Source organism: Panulirus ornatus, chromosome 3 (genome assembly GCF_036320965.1).
Source record: "Panulirus ornatus isolate Po-2019 chromosome 3, ASM3632096v1, whole genome shotgun sequence".
Lineage (NCBI taxonomy): Eukaryota > Metazoa > Arthropoda > Malacostraca > Decapoda > Palinuridae > Panulirus > Panulirus ornatus.
The window spans coordinates 26,375,307-26,389,415 of NC_092226.1; the positions used below are offsets into that span (position 1 = coordinate 26,375,307).

The window sequence follows — 14,109 nt, forward strand, 5'->3', positions numbered from 1 at the left end:
CTAGCTTATGCTCCCCGTGTGAGTAGGTTGGAGTGGTGCCTGTAACCATCTTATACCCTCCGTGTTGTTGCCAGTTTACTTTGTGTCCTTAAAGCTAAGCAGCCGAGCTAGACTGTATCTTCTCCCTTCATACGTCTTCGCTCTCATACTTGTATCCCATGTGTTTTCTTATGGATTATCCCAGTGCTCCCTACTAGTATTTTTGACATTCAGTTTCCGTCATATGTACAGCTCCGCTCAGAATTTCGTGAGACATTCGCGGTGGAGGATGAACAACGCATTGCGCTCTTCCTGGACGGCATATTACAGAACCTCCCACCAACACAGAGTGAAACTGGCAACGAAGCAGTGTGATTCGAACGAAGGTTCGTCAAAAACAGATGGGAAGGATATCAATGTGAATATCATTCAGCGTTTCTGCTGATTTATGATGAGTGTGTCAGTATCCTCTTATATGCATAACAAAACCATAGTGACAGGAGTATCCATGTGAATATCATAGGACAATGGGGAAATTGGTTTCGAGTGAACCCTATGAGAAGTGCCAGAACAGCGGTCGTATATCAACCCTTCACTGTTGCCATAATTAGAATTTTCCATATGATATTTTAGGTCACAGATCACATGCAAAGTGAGAATGTATGTGGCCATAGAATTATCTTTAACACTCGAAGAATATGTTAAAGAATTTTCAGTTGTTGGATGCAGCTTACGTAGACGGCATTAATGACACTGGCTGTTGATAGGCCTAAAGTACAAACAACCAATTATCCTACTCTAGGTAATGTGTGTGTGTGTGTGTGTGTATTCCACCGGAGTGTCGTTACCCTCTGCAGATAAGAGTCATCGGAAGCTCCATCAGCCCCACATGAATCTGAGAGACGAGGGGTTGGTGCTTAGAGATCACGTGATCACTCCGTGATAATGGGCACACCGCACGGGGTATGGCACATGAAGTTGGCCTGTCCTCCAGTACCGTGAAGAGGTGGATTAGAAGGTGGGCGGGAGGGCGGCAGCCTTAATGACTTACGTAAGTCATAAGTGTCTGTGAAAAGTGCTGGGATATTGCAGCACTGGTGAATGATGGGCAGAGAATGAGAGAGCTGCATCAAAATTTATTAGCAGCCAAATTCACCGTCCCTGTTCGTGGGTAGTTGTGTATGGGTAAGGCTAGATTTTGATGACAAGGAAATGGGTAATATATCTGGAAACATAATCATTGCTGTAAACCATTTTTGTATTGAAAATATCATGTAGATGGGTGCTGAAATTAGGCGTATAACCTTTTAACCGTAATTATAATTCAAATGTCAATTTATAATTGAGGCAACCTAGAGTGTCAGATTCCTTGTGAATATAGTTTTGTTGTATCCTGTTATTAGAGAGAACTAGATCCCCCCCCTGCAGACGACGGTGGAGACGCACCCTCCCTGCAGCTGGACGTGTCCCCGTTGACCGCCAGGCGAAGATTGCACGGAAACGGATCCCATCACAACACTCCCGCGAGGAAGGAGCGCTTGACGGAACAGCACAAAACTGGAGGTTAGGCTTCGGTCACTTCCATTCCGAGCTAAGCCTAGATTGCTGGTCTCAAGCAGTGTTCATGGATGAGAAGTGATTCTCGTCCACCCCTCACGGCAAGGTTCACTACTAAAGGAGGAACAATAATTGGCACACACACACACACACACACACACATAACCCGCCTGCGTCAAGATGCTTCAGTGTGTCGATACAAGGTGAACACAACCGATCATATGAAGCAGTGTTATTTTCACCACAGATTTCTTTGATTTGATATAGATATTAAACGCGCGCGCGCGCGCGCACATCACCTATAGTAGTTTGGTTGGTTGATTGGGCTTTAGGCCTATCAGCTGCCAGGGTAATTAGGCCATCAACATAAGCTACATCCAACAACTGAAAATTGTTTACCATATTCTTCGAGTGTTGAAAATAACTATAAGACATCATACACTCACTATGTACGTGACCTGTTACCTGAAGTATTATAAGGAAAACTTCAAATAATGTATACGCTGAAGACGATATACGACCGCTGTTCTGGCACTTCTCATAGAGTTCACTCGAAACCAGTTTCCCCATTATCCTGTGATATTCACATGGATACTCCTATCACTATGGTTTTGTTATGCACATAAGAGGATATTGACACATACTCATCATACATCAGCAGAAACGTTGGATGATATTCACATTGATATCCTTCCCAACTGTTTTTGACGAACCTTCGTTCGAATCACACTGCTTCGTTGCCAGTTTCCCTGTGTGTGTGTTAGTGGGAGGTTCTGCGCAGTGACCTGCCGTCCAGGAAAAAGTGCAATGCGTTGTCCATCCTCCACCGCGTCTCGGTAAGTTTTGAACAGAGCTGTACATACAACTATGATAGTTTTGAATAGAGCTGTACATGCAACTATGATAATTTTGTCTTTCCACAGACATTTTCTTTACGTTCTCTTTAAGGCTTATCCTGTGGTAACTTGGTCAATCACTCGATAAAAGATGAAAAATCTTTGCCTCGGTAATGAAAAATAATCTGTTTAGGGATCATTGTGTAGGTAGTGGAGGGTGGAGGAGGTAGTAGTGGCAGCCTGGCAACGCTGTGAAAACACGCCAATAAAAAAGTTAATGGAGGTTGGGTCAGTGCAAGGGTAATGTAAACATTGTGGGCGTTGGATGGAAGAGCAGTCAGTGCCAGGTTTCACACGAAGGATGGGAGCCAAGGTAGTTTTGCGTGTGGTGCAAGCCGTTTATGCACTAGTGCCGCTAAAATCATATAATTTTCATTACCGAATGAAATGTTTTACTTTTCCTTTGCTGTAATGTTAATTATGAATATTAGAGTGACAGTTTCCCCTTCAATTGTGCTGCGGTGCAGAGAAGCTGATGAGCGTGGCATCTGCTACAGAAATTGGCCACCTTGGCTCCGTCTCTTCCTGCCGACGCTGGATGAGAGCATCAGTTTTCTATGAATATTAATAAGTCCATTTTGCATGTATTACCTCTCGCCTGACCTATCTTATGCACACTCTTCCTCTAGGAAGGCTTATTCCTTTGGTAGGGGCACGTAGAAAGAAGTCTTTATACGCTTATATATATATATATATATATATATATATATATATATATATATATATATATATATATATATATATATATGTCACGTCTGTCCTCAGTAACAAAACTCTGTGATAGAATGATCCACAACAGAATAAGTAAAGAAAATTCCATCCATGTACACACCTTGGTTTCAGTCCCAAACATTCCACCACTAACTACACACTTAGTTGACACTACGTATCCTAGCGGAATTCAACTAACCATAGCCCCTCCTCCTCCTCCTCCCGCACGTTACAAGTAGCAGTAGACATCATCGAAGCATTTGACTGTCCCCCGACACATCATCACACTAAAGATACTTAACACCATCATCCACAACAATTACAGAAAGTGGGAGCTTCCAAGGAGCAGTTCTTTCTTTAACTCCTTTCAGTCTTCCTTTACGACGTTCATTACCTCAGGCAAACCTCAACACGAAGATCCTTCCGCTTGCAGACAACCTCACAATTGTATCACAAGACTATTACACCGCAGTAGCAACATTAAACATTCAGGACCACGTTATACAATTGGAACAACGGCTCACCCAGAACAGAATGTCTGGCAACAGATTTGGACAGGAAAAAGAATCCCTCAGCATCCTATGTAAACAATATATCCGCTCCGCTTTGAACTATGCCTTACCCTTTTGGCCTTCCACCTTCACCAAAGCAAATATATCAAAGCCCCAAATCACACAAAAAAGTAGTGGCACTCAGCACGCACAAGCAGTAGCTTCACAATGAAACAAACATCCTCCCAATACGGTCCCACCTTAACATGCTCGGATCTGTGCAACAGCACTAGACCTCTCTCACCCTCACAACTAATTACCATCCTCTATGAAAAAAATAGAATACACTTCGCACTTTAGTAACCCCGACTCACAGATTCCCCAACCCCAACAAATATGACACCGACAAAACACATACATAGTGAAATAAACCGACCGGCACTTAACAACAACCAACTTCCCTACATTCTTATTAAACTCCATCTTATTAGACATACACTTATCAGAAACTACGCTCCCCACACAAGCACGAGTCAGATTCTCCTGCTTACACTCTGGACGTCTCCCATCACTGCTGCACTATAGATTCCGTGTGAACATATGCCACGACCCTTCACGTTTACGACACAATTACCACAAACAAATATATATATATATATATATGTGTGTGTGTGTGTTGTGTGTGTGTGTGTGTTATACTATTCGCCATTTTCTGCGTTTAGAACAGAGGACTGAACCTTTGAGGGAATATCCTCAATAAGCCCCCTTCTTTGTTCTATTTTTTGGAAGATCAAAAATTTCCAAAAGATGGAACAAGAAGCAATTAGGGGAGTCCTCGCCCTCCTCGATGGCTCCGACTGGGATGTCTGAATGTGTGTGGCTGTAACCAAGAAGGGAGAGATGGGCACTGTGTTTTAGGGAAGGAACCTAGATGTTCTGGTTCTGAGTGAAATAGAGCTCAAGGGTAAAGGGGCAGAATGGTTTTGAAATGTCTTAAGAGTAAAGTCAGGTGTTGGTGGGATGTCAATGCTAAGGAAGGGGTAGCACTGCTGCTGAAACTGGAGTTGTGGGAGTGTGTGAAAGAGTGTGAGAAGTGAGCTCCAGACTGATATGGACGAAAATGAAAGTGGATTGTGAGAGACGGGTGATTATTAGTACATATACACCTGGCCAAGAAAAGGAAGATCATGAGAGGCAGGTATTTTGCAAGCAGCTTTGTGTGTCAGCAGTTTGTGCACTAGACTTCCTCCAAACTTTTTATCAGTACACATCGACCAACAGTTTATCTACTAAACTTCCACCCACAATTTATCCACTGATCTCCACCAAAAGATTTTCTACTAAATTGCCACCAACAAATTATTCACTAAACTTCCTCCAACAGTTTTCCAGTAAGCTTGCACCCACAGGTTATCCACTAAACTTCCACAAACAGTTTATCCACTAAACGTCTACCAATTGTTTGTACACTAAACTTTCACCAACAATTTTTCCACTAAGCTTTTACCAGTTGTTTATCGACTGAACTTCCACCAACGGTTTATCCACTAAACTTCCCTTTCGATTGACGAAGAATCTGTTATCCACCATGTGTTGGTTGGAAGTTTTTAAGTTCTATTCCCATGTGTATTAATGAACAAACTCGCTTTCCATCTGTGTGAACATTTGTAGTGACGCCCTCACCAGTGGCACTCCGACCACCTTCCATTCTTCCACCAAAGCTGTCGCTCCCGCCGCTGGGGGTGCGATTAGGCTTTCCTTATAAATATTTGTACACAAAATCTGTTGGATGCTGCAACCCGTAAACCTGCATAGTCAGTGGACATCTGAGGCTTGAATTTTCCCTGTGCTGGATTGTATTTTATTTTTTTCAGTCTTGTCTCAGTTGCCCTACTTAATGTGGCCACAACATGTGAAATAGTTTGGCATCAGCGGTGTGGCAAGTGTTGTAGGTATTAACCGGACATGTAATGTTCCTCCCCCACAGGTAAACACCGGGAGACACGGGTTGAGGAAGGAGTGACCGACCTGGGTGGTACCGTCCACCCGAGGCAGCAGCACAACCATCACCACCATCACCATCACCACCAACACCAGCAGCAGGAAGGGTGAGCTAGTACACGGCACAGTCTGTTCGATCGTTTTATACCACTCTTGATCACTATGTGGATGGCTTTATAGTAGCACACACACACACACACACACACACACACACACAACAACAACAACAGACAGGAGTACTCTAATAGCAAGACTTGGCTGGAGCGAAGCTTCCCGAGACATTTTTGTGCGAGGAAGTGGTTGAGGGAGACTACAGAGAGGTCCTTAAGTGCAGTAACTTATCACTGCAACTGTCCGGCAAAGTGGAGAACAATAAGACAGCTGGGTAGAGGTACAGGACCTCCGTGGTGTGGCGGTTAACCTTGTTCACCCAGATGCATTCATGGGTCTCACGTCAATATATATATATTGTTTATGGATGGGGTTGTTAGGGAGGTAAATGCAAGAGTTTTGGAAAGAGGGGCAAGTATGAAGTCTGTTGGGGATGAGAGAGCTTGGGAAGTGAGTCAGTTGTAGTTCGCTGATGATACAGCGCTGGTGGCTGATTCATGTGAGAAACTGCAGAAGCTGGTGACTGAGTTTGGTAAAGTGTGTGGAAGAAGAAAGTTAAGAGTAAATGTGAATAAGAGCAAGGTTATTAGGTACAGTAGGGTTCAGGGTCAAGTCAATTGGGAGGTGAGTTTGAATGGAGAAAAACTGGAGGAAGTGAAGTGTTTTAGATATCTGGGAGTGGATCTGGCAGCGGATGGAACCATGGAAGCGGAAGTGGATCATAGGGTGGGGGAGGGGGCGAAAATTCTGGGGGCCTTGAAGAATGTGTGGAAGTTGAGAACATTATCTCGGAAAGCAAAAATGGGTATGTTTGAAGGAATAGTGGTTCCAACAATGTTGTATGGTTGCGAGGCGTGGGCTATGGATAGAGTTGTGCGCAGGAGGATGGATGTGCTGGAAATGAGATGTTTGAGGACAATGTGTGGTGTGAGGTGGTTTGATCGAGTAAGTAACGTAAGGGTAAGAGAGATGTGTGGAAATAAAAAGAGCGTGGTTGAGAGAGCAGAAGAGGGTGTTTTGAAGTGGTTTGGGCACATGGAGAGAATGAAGTGAGGAAAGATTGACCAAGAGGATATATGTGTCGGAGGTGGAGGGAACGAGGAGAAGAGGGAGACCAAATTGGAGGTGGAAAGATGGAGTGAAAAAGATTTTGTGTGATCGGGGCCTGAACATGCAGGAGGGTGAAAGGAGGGCAAGGAATAGAGTGAATTGGAGCGATGTGGTATACCGGGGTTGACGTGCTGTCAGTGGATTGAATCAAGGCATGTGAAGCGTCTGGGGTAAACCATGGAAAGCTGTGTAGGTATGTATATTTGCGTGTGTGGACGTATGTATATACATGTGTATGGGGGGGGGGGGGGTTTGGGCCATTTCTTTCGTCTGTTTCCTTGCGCTACCTCGCAAATGCGGGAGACAGCGACAAAGTATAATAAAAAATAATAATATATATAAGACTTTGAACTCTGTCATAGTGCCTCGATGCGGAGTCATGTCAGGTTTGCCTCTTGTGTTGGCTGCTTTGGTATCGCGATAGTTATTATCGTACATTACTACTGGTGTTGCTGCGCCACTGAATAAATAACAGTGTTCATAATTTTCACTGGTCTCGTGGGGTAATAATTACTTGTCATTATTTCGCCGGCCTGGGGAAAGAATTTTACCCTGGGCGCCAGTATTGTTACAGGCTTGTTTGTGTGATATTGGTTACGGAATCAGATTTGAATTCACATTGCTTGATTTTTTTAAACTTTGATTTAATCTAAATCTCTTCCCATAACGAAAGTAGCTTTAGTTTCACGTGACGAGTAGTGGCAGAACTATACTATAATTGATATGGTAATGAAGAAGGCTAGTCAGCACATACGGTCTGCCGATACGGTATTGGACAGGCTTTAGATTTGTAGGTAATACTTGACAAGCTATGTATTGTTGTCGAATTGCCGTTTAGAATGACGCACTCTTGTCTACGCCTCGGACGTCACCCATCCTTAACAATACGACCAGCACAGTTTCATCATATCCCAGTACCCGTCATGCCCACGATGCCACTACCACAACGAAGACATCGAGCGCCTACGACCCTGCTCAACTGCACTCTTCCCACCCAGACGTAGAAGATTAGGGGTCCAAGAACAGACCCTTCCGGTACGCTACCAGTGACCTCAACCCATTTCGAGAAGCCTCTTAACACGCATCCTTTGTTCCCTTCCACTGGAGTATACCAAATGGTCTTCGAGGATTATCATCCTCGAAAGCGTGAGCAGAAGCCGGTCTTGTTACAGCCACAACACTCTGGCCCTCGTAGCACCCGCAGCCTAAGCTGATCTGGTACACTTAGTAAGTACTTGTCCAGAGCATTCTTTAATTTCATTATCGTTTATCTCATGGTGGATGTGAGGATTGCGGCCAAGGTGTTGAGGAGTCTTGGGATCCGGATATTTCAGTTCTCTCTCTTTTTTGCATATCACACCTTTGATTTTAGTGGTATCATTTTACAGTCTTCCGTGTTCGTCGTGCTAGTAAGAAATTTTTTTCAAGTATAGGTTGGGGACCAAGCCTTGTAGGATTTTTCAGGTGGAGACATTGATATACGTCTTCCGTCGGCGCTCCAGAGAGTATAGCCTCGTTGTTTTCATCCGTTTCCAGTAGTATAATTGCTCTACCGTTTTTATACGGGCCCTGAAGAATTTGAGCATTTATGATTCTGCAGTTTCTTCTTCCTTGGATGGTGATGTTATTGCACATAAGTTTTCTGTTCATCAGGGAATGAGCATCTTGAAAAACACCATCTTTGTTTATTTTTCTCTTGTCTCTGAAGTCTGCAGGATCCATCCCACCGTCTTTCTGGAGGAGGCAGTGGCTGTTCTGTTGTGTTCGCAGATGGGTTCGTCATACATTATTACTTCGAGTTGTGTAACATTCTGTGAGATACGACAGTGGCTGTGTCTTTCCTGTATTTTGTATTGTTCTTGATTCTGTCATTAATCCTTACCAGAGGCGTTGAAGCTTATCCCCACTGAAAAGCATGTTGTTTTCGTTGCTTAGTGGAAGACTTTATTTATGTCTCTTTGTAGTCTTTCAGAGTCTTCTGCTGACAAGATTTTCTTGCTTCTTGTATTTTCATCTGGGAAAGAGTGTTAAGAAACTGGGGCTTGTGTGAAATATAAGAATTAGCAAGACGAAGGGAGCATGTACTGCTTATTCCTATCCGAAGATGCAGCTTCTCTTAACACAATCCACCCAGTCTTCTGATTTGGTCTACAACAGAGCTCGCTCCCTTGTAGAAATGCAAGAGATCTGTTACGTATGATCTCTTCCTTGAAATCGTGTTATTTCTCACTTTGGTAGTGTTTCCTCATCTGGTGGTCGTCCAGTTATTTTCTAATTACCTCTTCCAGTACCTTACAGACCACACGCGTTAGGGAGACAGGTCTGTAAGTTGGTGTGTGTTATTATTTTATGTGTTTTGAGGGGGGAAGTTTTACACTCATGTTGCGCCGTCTCGTAATCATGTATACGTGTATCATATCTTCACTTCTATGTACACACAGACACACGCACACAACGATCTAAGTCAGATACCCAGTTATCGATCAGCCAACTGCCACGCCCAGAATTCGAACCCATGCGGGTCTGTGCTGATATATATATATATATATATATATATATATATATATATATATATATATATATATATATATATATATATATTTATATATATATATATATATATATATATATATATATATATATATATATATATATATAATAAAAAAAATATATATATATATATATTTTTTTTTTTTTTTTTTATACTTTGTCGCTGTCTCCCGCGTTTGCGAGGTAGCGCAGGGAAACAGACGAAAGATATATATATATATATATATATATATATATATATATATATATATATATATATATATATATATATATCAGTCGTTATCAGGCATCAGACCAATTTGTTGCGAGGGTAGTCTCGGCCGCATTGTGTGGGGAGCGATCATGGTTCCTTTAAGTTTGCCAGGCCGGTCAGGCTGCAAAGCATAGAGTAAGGTTGTACATGTAGCAGCATCAGTAGCAGCAGATAGCCTTGTAGAGAAGGCCCTTCAGAGGTACCTTATCGTGATGGAGGACAAAAGATAACGCCCGAAACCAGCGTAAGTTAAGGTATGCCTTCTTTGTATGATGTATGAATTAGAACACGACTGTCACGAATACTGGATATCCAGGTGGGTTAATTAACATCATTACGTGTCTTGGACAATCCATTACTGCATTGCAATGACAAACACTGAAAATTATGTTGAATAGAAAAAGAGAAATACTAACACTAGTGCAGCGATAGCATCATATATGCAACGAAAGCAACGATAGTGACAACAACGTACAGAGTTAGCTACATAGATACAGCGATAGCATCATAGATTGATGGTAACATACAGCACTAGGAACTTACATCGGCAGGAGCATACATACAGTGATATCAACATATAGCAATAAGAATATACATACAGCGATAGCAGCATATAGTGATAGCAACAAACATACAGCTTTAGCAGAATATATCTATAGCAACATACAGCATGGCAACATACAGCGTAGGAACATACAGTCATAGAACATAAAGCAATAGCAGCATACATACAGCGATAGCAACACACAACGGTAGCAAAATACAGCGATAGCAACACACAACGGTAGCAAAATACAGCGATAGCAACACACAACGGTAGCAAAATACAGCGATAGCAACACACAACGGTAGCAACATGCAGTGATAGCAACACACGACGGTAGCAAAATACAGCGATAGCAACACACAACGGTAGCAACATGCAGTGATAGCAGCACACAACGGTGGCAATATAAACCGATAGCAACATGCAACGGTAGCAACATGCAGTGATAGCAACACACAACGGTGGCAATATACAGCGATAGCAACATGCAACGGTAGCAACATGCAGTGATAGCAACACGCAACGGTGGCAATATAGAGCGATAGCAGCATGCAACGGTAGCAACATGCAGTGATTAGCAACATGCATTGATAACAGCGTACATACAAAATAGTAACATACAGCGATAGCAACATACAATTGTAGCAACGTACATCAATAGCAACATACTTTCAGCGATAGTAACATACAATGATATCAACATTCAGTGATGGCAACATGTAGTGAAAGCAACATACAGAATAGTAACATACAGAATAGCAACATATAACGATAGCAATATACAACGCTAGCAACATGCAGCGATAGCAGCAACCGGCGATAGCAACATAGGTACTGCACTAACATCATGCATACCGTAATAACAAATACAGTGATAGCAACATACAGCGTTAGCAACATACATACAGCCACAGCAACATACAGCGGTAGCTCGATCAACAGTTTGTGCAGACCGGGAACGAGAAGATAGGAGAAATGAGGGATCGTACAGAATGGAATAGGGACAGGAAGTGAAGTGGGTTAGGAGTGACGTCCAGTTTGTGAATACCCACAAGTCGTTATTAAGGGTGGATGGGGGTGGGGCGGCACTGTGTTAGATAAGGAATTCTACTTCAAAGACGAAAATCCCCGGAAAATCTTCAGAGGCCGTTTGGGTAAATCCTAGTAACATTATTCAGACAATTAGCCTCAAGTTGGTCCACATGAAGACCCCAGCACCACTCGACTTCCTCCCCCCACCCATCAGTGAGGACGTTGTAATAACTGTGCCGTAGAGTAGAAATAAGTTCTTGAATATATCCTTGCAAGACTCACCTGCCGAGATCACTTAGCTTAAGGTAATACTTTGTCAAGAAGAATTAAACTTGGTTCTGGTTTGGCTGACGGGGAGACAGCTGAGCCCTTGGCTGCAGCAGGCGCAACTTGGTGTGTTGACTCCAGGAGGGAAATTGGTTTAAAACTGTTGTGAACCCAGAAACTAAACGTCGTGCCATATATCTTGTGGGATACCCTGTTGTACAGAGGAATCTGGTCCGTTCATTCCTGTTGTACAGTAGAATTTGGTTCGTTTATTGCTGTTGTACACAGTGATCTGGTTCTTTCGTTCCTGGTGTACGGAAAAAATCTGGTTTATTCATTCCTGTTGTACAGAAGAATCTGATACGTTCATACCTGTCGTACAGTGTAATCTGGTCCGTTCACCCCTGTTGTACGATCTGGTCCGTTCACCCCTGTTGTACGGTCTGGTTCGTTCACCCCTGTTGTACGATCTGGTTCGTTCATTCCTGTTGTACAGTCTGGTTCGTTCACCCCTGTTGTACGATCTGGTTCGTTCACCCCTGTTGTACGATCTGGTTCGTTCATTCCTATTGTACAGTCTGGTTCGTTCACCCCTGTTGTACGATCTGGTTCGTTCATTCCTGTTGTACAGTCTGGTTCGTTCACCCCTGTTGTACGATCTGGTTCGTTCACCCCTGTTGTACGATCTGGTTCGTTCACCCCTGTTGTACGATCTGGTTCGTTCACCCCTGTTGTACGATCTGGTTCGTTCACCCCTGTTGTACAGGAGGATTTTTTTTTTCATTCTTCAACAGGAATCTGGTTTGTTCATGTTTTGTAGTACAGATCTGCAGGTGGTGTATGGTCATGGTGCAATTGGTGTATGGTCATGGTGCAATTGGTGTATGGTCATGGTGCAATTGGTGTATGGTCATGGTGCAGGTGGTGTATGGTCATGGTGCAGGTGGTGTATGGTCATGGTGCAATTGGTGTATGGTCATGGTGCAGGTGGTGTATGGTCATGGTGCAGGTGGTGTATGGTCATGGTGCAATTGGTGTATGGTCATGGTGCAGGTGGTGTATGGTCATGGTGCAGGTGGTGTATGGTGGTGGTGCAGTTGGAGGTATAGCTGGTGTATGGTGGTGGTGCAGGTGGTGTATGGTCATGGTGCAGATGGTGTATGGTCATGGTGCAGGTGGTGTATGGTCATGGTGCAGGTGGTGTATGGTCATGGTGCAGGTGGTGTATGGTGGTGGTGCAGTTGGAGGTATAAATGGTGTATGGTGGTGGTGCAGGTGGTGTATGGTCATGGTGCCGATGGTGTATGGTCATGGTGCAGGTGGTGTATGGTCATGGTGCAGATGGTGTATGGTCATGGTGCAGGTGGTGTATGGTGGTGATGTATGGTGGTGGTGCAGGTGGCGGTGGCTGCACACTGTCGACTCCCGCCTCTTGTATCTAAGTATAGCTGGCAGCAGCAGCAGCAGCAGCAGGAGACACGGCTGCCCGCCTCCCCCTTCGCTGTCTTGTATCCTGTGGTTAGTGGCCACCACCTACCCCTCCGCCCTCCCACACTAGGCCGACCCCCAACACCACACCAGACCAACCTCTCCTGCTATCCTCGTTCAGGCTCCGCTTTTATGTTGAATCTGTGTTGGTGAGTGTTGCGTCACGTGTGATTCTGAGGTATAGTTGAGTGTTAATCCACCATCTCAGGTGTTTTACTCTGTTAGTGTTGTATACTACGTTTGGCTTGTGTATTTGCCTTGCTGGTCTGACTTCCCTGTGTTGTGGTCTACATATCTTGTGTTCCATCTGTAAGGGGTACGTTCCACCTTTTGGTAAGAACGGTTCTCGTTGCTCTTACAATGTGTGTTTAGGTTTTACTGCCGCCTTTCCCTGATTTGTGTTGCGACAGACAATCCAGAGGCGTTGTATGTTGCGTCCTTTATATTGAGGTGTTTTATGCACGAGTGTTGTGTTTTGCGTCCAACATCTAAGGTTGTGTGTTGCGTCCAACATCTGAAGGTGTTGTGTGCACGGTCGTATTACCTGTTCCGTTCGACATTCGGAGGTGTTGCGTGCACGTTAGTGTTGTGTTTTGCGTCCATCATACTCAGATGTTTGTATTAAAACGATATTTGGTACATTTCACCACCCATTTCTCTGTGTATTTGTTCTGCCTAGTAGTGTGTTGTTGTACCTACAGGACATATGTTGATGGCAGTAGTTTTGTAATTATTTCTTTGTTTTCCTGAAACTGTATTACGAGGAATGCCAGACTGTAGGCGAGCATCATGTTAGAGGGTCCGGGTATAACTTATAGTTTGTCTGTTGATGTTATGTGTAGTATGGAGTGTAGTAATAAGACTGACACTCTGAGTATAAATAGATTTTTAAGGCTCCAGTCACGGACAAAAGTCCCCGTCAAGGCCTGGCTTTCACTGACATACAGAGAGGTTAATGAAAGGGAAAAAGAAGAGGCAAGGGATAATTATATACTAATTTTTGAGGAATTGAAAAATCTGTCTTTTTAGATGTGCCAGGTCGTAGTTACTGGGCAAGACAGGAAAGGCTTGAGAGTTTCAAAGCTTCGAGGTGCAAGGAAAGTAACAGTTATCAGA

At 43.6% G+C, this 14,109-nt stretch overlaps 1 protein-coding gene across 23 annotated transcripts in view; it reads left to right on the forward strand.

Moving 5' to 3' along the window:
• Positions 1–14,109, forward strand: part of enc (R3H domain containing protein encore) — a 944,198-nt gene that overhangs the window by 71,082 nt on the left and 859,007 nt on the right. For 18 of the 23 annotated variants that reach the window (XM_071685668.1, XM_071685684.1, XM_071685751.1 and 15 more), the window contains exon 2: positions 5,622–5,742. The exons of the other annotated variants lie outside the window; for them this stretch is intronic. The gene's annotated coding sequence lies outside the window, so the exon portion shown is untranslated. The remainder of the gene's footprint in view (positions 1–5,621; positions 5,743–14,109) is intronic. 23 annotated transcript variants of the gene reach the window in all.